The sequence below is a fragment of the Chinchilla lanigera genome, unplaced genomic scaffold (genome assembly GCF_000276665.1).
Source record: "Chinchilla lanigera isolate Chin_1 unplaced genomic scaffold, ChiLan1.0 scaffold00001, whole genome shotgun sequence".
Lineage (NCBI taxonomy): Eukaryota > Metazoa > Chordata > Mammalia > Rodentia > Chinchillidae > Chinchilla > Chinchilla lanigera.
Window position 1 is genome coordinate 10,714,441 of NW_004955402.1, and position 11,438 is coordinate 10,725,878.

At 51.9% G+C, this 11,438-nt stretch overlaps 2 long non-coding RNA genes across 2 annotated transcripts; one reads left to right on the plus strand and one right to left on the minus strand.

Moving 5' to 3' along the window:
* Positions 1-7,212: 7,212 nt before the first annotated feature.
* LOC106150337 lies at positions 7,213-7,943 on the minus strand. The gene is made up of 2 exons (XR_001237098.1): positions 7,860-7,943; positions 7,213-7,713 (listed from the first exon to the last, which is right to left on the minus strand). It is a non-coding gene; the product is annotated as an uncharacterized LOC106150337 (long non-coding RNA).
* A 149-nt stretch (positions 7,944-8,092) lies between these two features.
* On the plus strand, positions 8,093-11,194 carry LOC102029458. The gene is made up of 2 exons (XR_259048.2): positions 8,093-8,171; positions 10,675-11,194. It is a non-coding gene; the product is annotated as an uncharacterized LOC102029458 (long non-coding RNA).
* The last annotated feature ends 244 nt before the right edge of the window (positions 11,195-11,438 follow it).

The window sequence follows — 11,438 nt, forward strand, 5'->3', positions numbered from 1 at the left end:
CGGGCCTCTCTGGCCTCAATTCTTTTGCTCAAGCGTCTTTGGTGTGTGGGGGATGTGACCTCACCGGCTGGGCACTCACAGGGCCACTCCCCACGTCCAGGTGGGAATTCGGGATGTCCCTGGCAGCCGGCGTGAGCGGTGAGTGCCGCCTTCCCTGGTGAGCCCGGCACCCAGGGCCACAGCGTGAGGACACCGTGTGTTCCCAAGGGCTGCAGGTCCCCCTAGGGCCAGCGCCAGGAAGGTGAGGGGAGCGGCATGTGCAGCTCTGTACCCATGCGGCTGCCACTTTGAACTGGTCAGAAGTTCACAGCCCACATGTTTAGAAATAACTGTGTCTAAAAATGTACTGAAAGCCAGGTGAGAAAGCAGACTCCTATAGTCCTGGCTACTGGGTAGGCTGAGGCAGGAGGGTTGCTTTAGCTCATGAGTTCAAGACCTTGTCTCTAAAAAGCAAGTAAGTAAATAAACACTGAAAAGGTCATTTGAGGAGGCTTGGTGACCCTAGAGGACAGGTACTGACTTGAGGGAGGGTCAGCCTCCCTCCTCTTTTCTGTTATTCTGGCTGTGTGGCTTTCTCCAAGCAGCCTTGTAAGTTTCAGTTCCCTCCTATTTATTTATTTATTTATTTATTTATTTATTTATTTATTTATTTATGTATTCATTTATTTAGCGAGAGGGTCTCCCTGTGTAGCCCAGGCTGGCCTTGAACTCATGGTGATCCTCCCGCCTCAGCCTCCCGAGTGCTGGGATTACAGGTGTGCACCACCATGCCCAGCTTTGAGTCTCTTCATTTTCAAAATGGAAAGAGTTATACTGAATGTAAGAGCTGTTCCGGGTGACGGGAACACGTGGGAAGGGCAGGAACCCCCGACGTGGAGCCTTGTATTGAAAAAGCATGGCACACAGTCGGTGCTACGGTCTAGCGTCGAGAGCTCTTGCCGGCACTCTCGCCTGTCCTGTGCACGGGTGGGGACAGACTTGGACCTGCTGTCCCTCAGCTCTGGGCACCATAACCGAGCCCCCTGGGAGGGCTGCCTTAGAAGGGAGGCGCAGAAATGTGGTAACAAAATACAAACGATGCGATTCATACTATGTGCCGGGCGACAGGCTACGAGTTCTGCGTGCACAGCCAACTCCACCCCAGCGCCTGCGGCCGCCGCCGCTCAGCTTTGCAGAGCACAGAGCTGGCTCTTGAAGCGCTTAGGCCCCTCGGCCAAGGTCACAAGGTGAGTAAGGAGACGCCCAGGAGCTTTTATGTGTCGGAGGCGCCTTCTCAGGCAGGAAAGAATACTGAGCTCGGTCCAAAGCCGCCGGCAGAGCGGGTGCAACGGCTGCCATGGTCACGCCGGGAGGTGGAAGGGGGCTGTTGGTTTGAGGGACACATGCGACAGTTTCCTTCCCTCCCTCGCACTGACCCCTCAGCAAATGCCCTATGGGGGGCCACGGTCCCCTCCTGTTACTCCACACCCGTCTCCAAAGCCGCCTTCTCTGGGTGCACGCTGGGTCACCCGCGCTCCTGCGCCCCTTGGGTCCCCTCCTTGGCTCACCCGTCCCCCTGGCGCCTCGCCAGCCCTGGCCCTGGCCACCCCGCTCACAGGCGCACAGTGGCCGTCCCGGAGCAAGTGCTCAGGCTGTGGAGCGGGGCCCTGCGCGCCAGGCCGCATTCCCAGAGTCGCAGCCCTCGGGGATGCGGGCCAGACGACCTGGCCCAGGAGCCGGCAGCGCCGAAGCCCGGGACGCGCCCCGAGCACCGCGAGGTGAGCAGGTGCCCGCACATGGGGCAGAGGAGGAGTGGGGCCTCGGGAGGGAAGAGCAGGCAGGACTAGAGGTTTAGGGAGCGGGACCTTCCGGAAAGTCCAGCTGCACTTCTAGAACATTCTGAAGGAGAGGCGGCCACCGCCCTAGCCACACTGAGACTCGGGAAGACGCTGAAGGACTTTCCGTACGTAGCTCTGGGCGTGGACGGAGGAAGCCAGGAGGGGCTGGGACACGCTCGGGACAGCAGGAGAGACACGGCGGGGCAGGAGGGGCCGAGACTCAGACCCTGAGAAAGCGGGAGCTGTTGTGGGGAGGAGGCTGGTGACAGCAGGCCGGACCACAACGCCGCAGTGCGTGGGGTGCGGGGCTGAAGAGTGGCCTCGCCCGGCCGGAAGCACCCCCTGAGCTCCCTGGTGGCCGCACGGTCAAGGAAGGAGAGGGCCTTCACGGAGCTGTCCTTGCGGGAGAAGTGGAGGACCCTGGCTTGTTCTGGGAGCCAGGCTCCCTGACCTTAGCACAAGGGAGCTGTTTCTTCCACAGGAAAAAGCTCTCATACAGACCCTGGGCCCGGCATTTCCTCCTCCCTCCCTCCCTGTCCCTTCCCCCTTCCCTTCCCTTTCCCCCTCTCCCTCCCTCCCTCTCTTTCTCTCCCTTTCTTCTCTTCAGCACTCACTGGTGATTAAACTCAGGGCCTTTGCACTAAGCTACATCACCCCCAGCCTTTTAGAAAAATGTATTTTATTTTAGTTTATTTTGAGAAAGGGTCTCACTAAGTTGCTGAAGTTGGGCTCCAACTTGTGATCCTCCTGCCTCAGCCTCCCAGAGTGCTAGAATTATGGGTGTGTACCTCCACGCCTGACTTTGGTGTGTTGTTTCTACTGTCCATTACCGTATTTTTGAAGTTCAGTTTGGTGGAAGTATTTCGGTATTTACCCTTCTTCTGGTATTATACTGATACTTTCTTTAAGTGGGGAAGAACGGAGGCCAGGCACAGTGGTGTCAGAAATGCTCTGCCCATCCTCCAAGGGTGCTGGCGCTGCAGAATTCGGGGTGCAGTGGGGAGTGGGGGTCATGAGGGACCTAAGCATGTGGGGGGGGGTCGAAGACCCCTTGGGAAAGATGATAAAGGATTTTCCTTTGAAAAGCAAAGGTGCACAAGCAGATTTAGCACTCACCATCTTGAAATCCAGGTCCCCGCTGAGGATCCAAGGGTTCCTAGTTCAGCACCTCTGGGGGAACCCACAGGCCCCACAACATCGGGAATAAGGGGATTTTCTTTTGGATTTTTCTTAGGATCAAGAGATATGAAGTTGTATTTCAGGTATTATGTTTATATCATAGGACTTGGGGAGGGAAGGAAAGTTATATTATTGGACTCCTTTTTATTTTTGTATTTTTTTGTTACAGGGTCTCACTACAGGTTGGCCTTCAACTCACTTTGTAGCCCAGGCTGGCCTTGAGCTCACAATCCCCCTGCCTCAGCCTCCTGAGGGCTGGGATTACAGGTGTGCCCACCATGCCTGGCCTACATTATTGGACTATTATTCCCCTCACCTCACACAAATATTCTATGGATGGGACAAGATATATAAACTGTGGAATATTGCTCAGCAGGTAAAAAGGAAAGAATCTGAGACACATGCTGCAGTATGGATGAGCCTTAAGGACATTGTGCTAAGTGAGATAAGCCCTACTCAGCAGGAAAGACACTGCGTGATTCATAGAGACAGTAGAATGGTGGTTGTCAGGGCCTTCAGTAATAATGGGTAGAGAATTTCAGTTCTTCTTTTTTTTTTTTTTTGATACCAGGAATCGAACTCACAACCTCCTGCTTTCCAGGCAGGTGTTATGCCACTGAGCCAAACCCCCACCCCCAAGAATGTCAGTTTTGAAAAAGTTGTAGACATTGAGCAACTATGTAAACACACGGAGTGAGTGAAAAACATTGTGTACATTTACATTTAAAAATTTATTCCAGCCGGGCATGGTCTCATACTCTAACTACATGAAGATCATGATACACTGTACTGATTGTTATTCTCTTGCTATTTTGTTCAGAGATTTTGTTTTATCCTTTCACAAAGTAAAGATGTGCTCTCCCTCACTTCCAGCACACTGGCCCAGCAGTTTGGCTGCTTTGGAGCAGCTCTGGAAGTGCTCTTTCCTGAGTGTCTTTAGGAGGTGTGACCAAAACCGTGGTGAATGCTGCCGCCGAGCGCCCGTCCACAGAAAGGCAGCGTCGTAAAAACATGACACCGTGTCCTCACCCACCTTCCTCACCCGATCTGGCGGCGTGAGACTGCAGGCTGCTCCCCAGGGTCAAAATGACCGCGACACGTAGGCGTTTTCGGCTGACTCAGGACATCCAGGTGGTCACCACAGCACAAATAAAGCCCCCCAGGAAAGAGGATGCGGGGAGCGCCGCCACCCCCTTTGCCCTGGTTCTGCGGGCTCTCGGGCTGGGGCTGAGCGTGTCCCTCCTCGGCCCTTGGTCTTGCTCCCCATGTATTTTCCTCTAGGAAGGCAGCTGTGACCGTCCTTCAGGGCTCTACACGGTGCAAAGGGAAACCTCGGGCTTGCCTGTGATTCACCGTGCAGGAACTCTTCCTTTGGTGGAACTCATCCTTTTTATTACAGGAAGTAAATACGTGTTGCTAAGCTACTCTGTCCGGCAAAAAGAAATCACACAGTGGATTCCATTGTCCTCTTCGTGCTGTCGGAGAGTTGATTCCTCGATGCTAATCCGGACCTTTTGTTCTTGGCCTCCTTCAGCTGAGGTCAGCTAGGGTTTGGTCATGGTGTGCTTGGTGTAAACAGAAGAAAAGGCCTGACTCATAATTTCCCACGAGAAAACGGTAGGCTTCCTTAAACTGTCTCAAAGGAATTGGAAAGCATTTATTGGTTCACAGTTTCAGGTCTACATCTATCTATTTAGTTTTCTATCTGCGGTCCAAAAACCTGGCAAACATTGGATTGAATCTTGGTGTTGTGCAGGAAGCGAATACAGGTTGCACAAGTCACTTTCAAGAGCTGCAGGTGCACGGTGGCATACGCTTGTTCATCCCAGCAATCTGGAGGCTGAGGCGGGAGAATTACTGTGAGTCAAGGCCAGCTGGGCTACCTGGTGAGTTCCAAGCCAGTGTGAATTACATACCGAGATCCTGTCTAAAAAAAAAGAAACCAAAAACTTGTGACAGCGTCTTTTATTCTCCACCTCTGAGAAGAATAAACTAGGTAGGGACTGTTTTAAGCCAAAGCTGGAAAGCTCAGGCCAGAGGAGAGGAGGAGCATGGGGCAGGCGTGCTGTTTCCCCAGAGGGAGCTCAGAGTGTTGAGTGACGTCATTGCCCGCATCAGACACCCCGTACCCGGGCGGTAGGAGGGTCCACGGGAGCGTCCCGTCCGCACAGCCTGTGGACACAAAGTCAGTCTGCACACATGTGTGAGGAAGAAGACCCCAGAACGGAGCCAGCGGTGAGGTCGCCCACAATTCAGGGTCCTCAGGAAGGGGGGCGGGCGCTGCAGTGGCTGTTCCACCCTGGCTGGCTGGGTGTGAGGGCGCCTGCCCAGGCCAGCACAGCAGCTCGAGTTGGCGGAGCAGGGCGGTTCCCACCTGCAGGTTGTTGCCTTCTTCTCATGTGTGAGTGAGAGCTGGCTGTGCGGAGCCCCGGGAGGTGGTGTGTCTGTCCCCTGTGTGCAGCACGGTGACAGAGACGGGCTTGCCCGGTCCACTGGGGCCATCGCGATGAGTGAGAAAAAAATTGCTTTATTTTAAAATTTTATTCTTTGTCTTTTTGAGACAGGGTCTCGCTATGCAGTTCAGGCTGGCCTTGAGCTCACTTCGTAGCCCAGGCTGGTCTCGAACTTGCAACAATCCTCCTGCCTCAGCCTCCCAAGTGCTGGGATTACAGGCGTGCACCACCATGCCCAGTGATCAAAAAATCGGTTTAATATGTGCTCCAACCTGCAACTTGCAAAGGGGTACGGGCTTCTGATGACATGAACCCTCCAGACTACCTCTAACGTCATATTCTTTCACCTCCCGACCTGGACTCTCACGGCACTGGCCACGGTCAGGAGCCTGAGCTCTGGGTCAAGCGTCAGATTCCAAATCCCAGTTCCACCATCAACTGACAAAGACCGTCCAAGGCCTCGGCTTCCTCCGACCTCGCAGAGCCCTCACCTGAGCGGGAGCTGTGTGGTCGCCGTGGCCATCCGCAGCACGCAGCACCTGCCCTGACTAAGTAGCGCAATCGGTGTTTACCGTGATCATTCAGGAAGCCAAAGCCTCTCAGGGCCCTGGCTCCGCCCCACTGGTTTGTGGGAAGAACAAAGGACTGGTTTTGTGCTCTGGATCCAAAGCTGTGAAAAAGTTTTGGCAACATATTTGTTTTCTATTCTTTCATCTGGTGAGTTTTACACACCTAACTTCTACACTGTTGAGATATACATGCTGAGCATGTGACTTTGGCTTCAACGCATGTGGGGAGTGTTTGTGGAGTGAATACGTGCTGTGGGTCAGATCGGGTGGTGATGGCACAGAAGCACAACCCAGTCCCTGCACAGTGACGAGGCAGATACAGACCGCTGGGGGCCGGGCAGCATGGACAGTGGGGCTGGGGCAGCGCCTGGGAGAACCCGGGTACAGAGAAAGTGAATAAGATTGGGGGACGCTTCTGCTGTGGAAAGCCATGGGCAAGAATAGCGAGGTGCACTGGGCAACTCAGAGAAAGCCCGGTCCCCAGTATGGACCGAAATCTGGGAGCGGGGGACAGAGGTGGGGAGGGCTGCTGACTGTGGAGTCCCCCGCATGCGCCACTGGGGCCTCCACCTGCAGCCCTGAGGCTGGGAGCTGTTGATGGATCCGTGTCCATGCTGGGGACGGATAATCCCGCGTGCAGGGCGGCTGGGGGTGAGGACATGGGCAGGGGTTTATACGGAGACCTTCGGCCCCCTGGGGAAAGGTGAGGCAGGGAGGCCGAGAAGAGGCTGCAGGTGACCCCCGGACTTGGAGCTGCTGGGGTGTGCAGCGGGACCGTGCAGAGGGCTGACCCCCAGGAACCCAGGTCAGGCGACCAGGGGACAGCGGTGCCTCCCACCGAGGTTATTTTTACACCACAAGGGGAAGAACTGGTTGTGTGGGTGGAAGACGATTTGCTCTGTTAAAATTTTTTTTTAGTTGTAAATACAGAATTTGTAATCTAGGGAGATAAGGATTCGAATGTGCTTTTCTTTCACCGCATCTGGAATCCGGTAATCCAAGAAATGAGCGCAAGAGCTGAATCCCCGGAGCGTGTGTGAACAGAAGTCCACAACCCCGGGGTCCTGGCCGGGGCCAAGAGAAGTGGAGCCCGAGCTGCCCTCCGTGCTTCCAACAGGGAGAGAGAGCTTTAAAATTTTGAGAAAGGGGGAGACAAGACACAGGAAGAAAGCTCACATAATAACACTCATAAAATAATTAGAAGTCAGTTTATGTCTTTTTCTGGACATTTAGCTAATTGCATTTCAATAGCTTTTCCAATGTCCTTGGATGGAGATGCTAGAATAAGGTAGAAGAGCAAACAATGTGGCCAGGAGGGGAAGGCGGGGCAAAGGGACCTGGGCGACCCCCGGGCTGGTCGCTCCCTGGCTTCCGTCAGAAAGAAGCTTGAGAAGGTGAGACCAGAAGAAGTAAAGGCCCATCTGGGGACATGCCACCAGCTGGTGAGTCTGGGGACGTCCATCCCGCAGCCTCCTGTGGGCTCAGTAGCAGAAAGGGCCTGCGTGCTTTCTGAGCTCCAGCTCCGGTAGAGCTCTTCGTCTTGCTTTGGGGCCCTGGATAGCATGAGAAGGGTTTCTGCCCCGAATGCACTGAAGTGGGAGAGGAGAAGCTGCAGCCATCCTCCTGCGCTCAGATGCCACTCCAGCACACAAAGGGCTCCTTAGAGCTGCACTTGACAGCGCGCCCAGCAGATGCCTGATGTCAGCGGGAGAGGGCCGTGGGTGGGTGTCCCTCGGCTGACTTCCTCTCCTCTCCCTGCCAGGGCTTCCTCGTCCAAACCTGTAATCCCCGCCCCGGCAATTCCAGGCCTGGGTGTTTCTTAAGCAAATAGAGCAACTCACACCAGAGTTAGGGGTTCCACCTCTCAGCAGTTGTATCCCAGGGCAGGCGCTCATGAAGTCTGTGACTCAGTCTCACCAACGTCTTCTAGGCCTTTGATGTCCTCCTCCTCCAACACTTGCGTCTCCGAGTAACTGCGCCTCTGTGTACCAGTAACACCTGTTGCACGCTCTCCTGTTTCCTAGTGATCTCAGTGGGAAGGGTGGCACGTAGGGACCGTCTTACTCTCCGCCGTCTCCCGGGCTGTGTCTTACCGCTCAACCACACGGGAAGCTTTTGGTGACTGGGAAGGAAGGTGCCCACCGCCTCCCTGGGTAAGTGCGGTTTCCTCTTCCTCTTCGCTGTCCCCGAATCTGAGTCTGGAAACTGTCAGGCCGGAAACTGTTCACCAAGTGCCATGGATTGGGGTGCAGTGCACACACTGTGGACGTCTCCAAGGTGAAAAAGAAAACGCACATAGCCAAGCACTGAACACAGGGTTTCTACGCAAAGCCAAGCCAGTGCCCACCCCCCGAAGCACAAAGCCTGGCAGGAGGGATTCCTGCTAGGCACCTGCCATGCACTGGGCACTGTTCTACATTTTGCCCAGGCGTCATTCTGGGCAGAACTGATGCCCATGACAGTCCCTCGCTCATTGCAGAGGAGGGCACTGCTCACAGAAGGGTTAAATGATCTGCCCAAGTTTGGAACTGGATTTCACCCGTAGGAGTTGGACTCTGGAACACAAGATGATCTTGTTCCTTGTGGGCCATTTAAGTCTGTTTGTATCCCTAAGCTCATTCTCCTCAGCTTTCTTCTGGAAGTGTTATTGTTTTATTGTACATTTGGATCTACACCACCAAGGATTACCGGTATATGCCACCACACCTGGATCTACACCCCCAGGAATAGGTTTTCGTGTCGACGTGAGGTCAAAATGAACTCTTCCCTCTTGGGTCCCCAACTGACGGTGCGTCCTTTATTGAAAGCAGCCACGTCTCCTACTGTGCTGCAGTGTCACCTTTGCCGTAAGGCAGCTGAGCCTGTACTGCTTGTCAGGTACTGGAGTCTAGATCCCACTCTACTGCTGAGCTTATCTTCGGGCCAAGAGTGCGTTGTCTGAATTACTATAGCTGATAATACAAATATAATATTATAGGTGTAGTATGTCTTGATATCTACAAGTATAAATCTTATTTTCAAGATTGCCTTGACCATTTTTGGTCCATGTATATCCACAAAAATTTTAGGATTATTATGCCAGTTTACACACATGCACACATTCATGCTGGGGTTTTGGGGGGACTGAATTGCATCTACAGATAAATTTGGGAAGAATTGATACCTTAACTATATTGGGTCCATGAATATGGTGTACCTCCTCTGTTTTAAAAAATTTAATTCTCACAATAATCTCATGCAATTTTTTGTATAGATGTGTAATTCAATTTGTTAGGTTTATTTTAGGTATTTGATTTTTAAAAATGAGATTGTAAATGTTATCTTACAAAACTTTCATTTTCTCATTGTTGATTATAGTATATAGGATTTAATGCATTGACCTTGTAAGTATAGCCTTGCTTTCCTGTATTAATTGTAACTGTAAAGTGTTTTAGATTTTTTTTTCTAGTATTACAATGTTTATTGATAGATGCAAGGACAGTAGTGCCTCAGTTTCCAAACTTGTTCTATGATTCTGGGGAAGACAGGAAGACAGCTGCATTTGTGTTTGTGTGGGGAAGAGAGCTGTGCTCGTTTTTGTTACCTGATTTTGAGTTTTTGAGTGGAAGCAAAAATTGTGCTGAAATGAATTGTTTGCAAACAGAAGCATTTGTGAACTGAGGTGTTACTATATCATGAACATGACAAGGCAAATTAACTGGACGTAACTTCAATACTACAATAAGTGGTTGCCGGTGTGGTGGCGCACACCTGTAATCCCAGCACTCAGGAGGCTGAGGCAGGAGGATCATTGTGAGTTTGAGGCCAGCCTGGGCTACAAAGTGAGCTCAACGCCAGCCTGAACTGCATAGTGAGACCCTGTCTCAAAAAGACAGAAAAACAAAGCAAAACAAAACAAAACAATGAGTGGGAACAATTTAAATCTCACCATTTGTTTCACACCCCAAAAACTACTTCAAGGGCATGAATGACCTCTTAAAACTCATCAGTTTTGTGCAAGTAAATCAAATTTCTTTGAGAAATACTTGTGCGCTTGGCCAGGGTCACAGATGTTAAAATCCAGCACCGAATGCTCTTTAGTAGCGGCAGAAATACAGGCAATATGTACTGTTTTATGGCAATGACCATCAAGCTGAGTTAAAAATTTTCCTGTAACAACCTAGTAGATAATCAACAGTTGCAACTACATACATATTGCAGAGAAAAGCATATTCCTTCAGTACCCTAAGTTGCTATTCAGTTTTCTAACTTAAAACAGCTACTGACAGCTGGCAGTAAAGATGAAGAACTTGTGATGCTGCTAATACACTATCTCAGTGTCTGGGATGTAGCTTAGGGGTAGAGCACTTGCCCAGAGTGCACAGGGCCCTGTGTTCAATCCCCAGCATGCTCGTGCGCATGCACACACACACATACACACACACGATTTAAGTATTAGAAGTACTCCTGAAATATTTGACAGTAGACTATCACACTAGAAACAGGGCCAGTGCAGAAGGGGCCACAAAGCGAGGTGCTTGTGCTTCTGATGTGGAAACCTCACAGCGCAGTGAATGTCCGCAGGGCTCAGGTCCAAGGCAGTCACATCCCAGGACAGGGCGTCCTGCGGAGTCAAGGCTGGTTCTTTTGTCAGCTTTGTCTCTGATTCTTCTGCAGGCTTTGGCCAGGTGAGCTGCTGTCCCACTTGGAACAAAGCCTTGCCGTTCCCCAGAAGCTCTTGGCTTTGATCTTTCCCACCCGAGCAAGCTTCTGCACTCATTTCCCTGTCATAGAAGTGAGAGAAGAGCGGAACCTTCTGCCTTTGGGAAGCCGCTGAGCCGTGTGTCCTGCAGTCATGAGGAACTGTCGTGCAGGTCCCCGCACATGAGGGACTTTCTGTGCTGCTGGCACCGCTGAAAGAAGCGCTTGAGCCTCCTGCTCTTCCTTTGAAGGGCACCGGAAGGAAGGATTTGCTTCATTACCGGGTGTGTTTGCTCCACTAGAAACACCCAACAAGAAGCTGCCCACCAAGATGCCCCCCAATCCTTTCTCCACACAAGGTTTGGGAGAGATGTTATCTCTAAGCCATTCATTTGTGGTTTCGGGGGGTGGACCCAACTGTATGAACTATATCCCAACTGCTCCTTCCTCAATTTGAGAAGCAAGCTCAATAAACCCTCTCTCCTTTCAAAATCTCCAACATGTGGTCTTTATTCTGATAAATTTCTGGGGGCATTTTTCTGGGTCTTTTTGAGACAGGGTCTCGCTATGCAGTTCAGGCTGGCCTTGAGCTCACTTTGTAGCCCAGGCTCGTCTTGAACTCGCAAGGATCCTCCTGCCTCAGCCTCCTGAGTCCTGGTATTACAGGCATGCACCACCACGCGTGGCCCATTTTCTGCATATTGACCTTGCTTTGTTGAAAAAGTTGTGTAAACCATTCT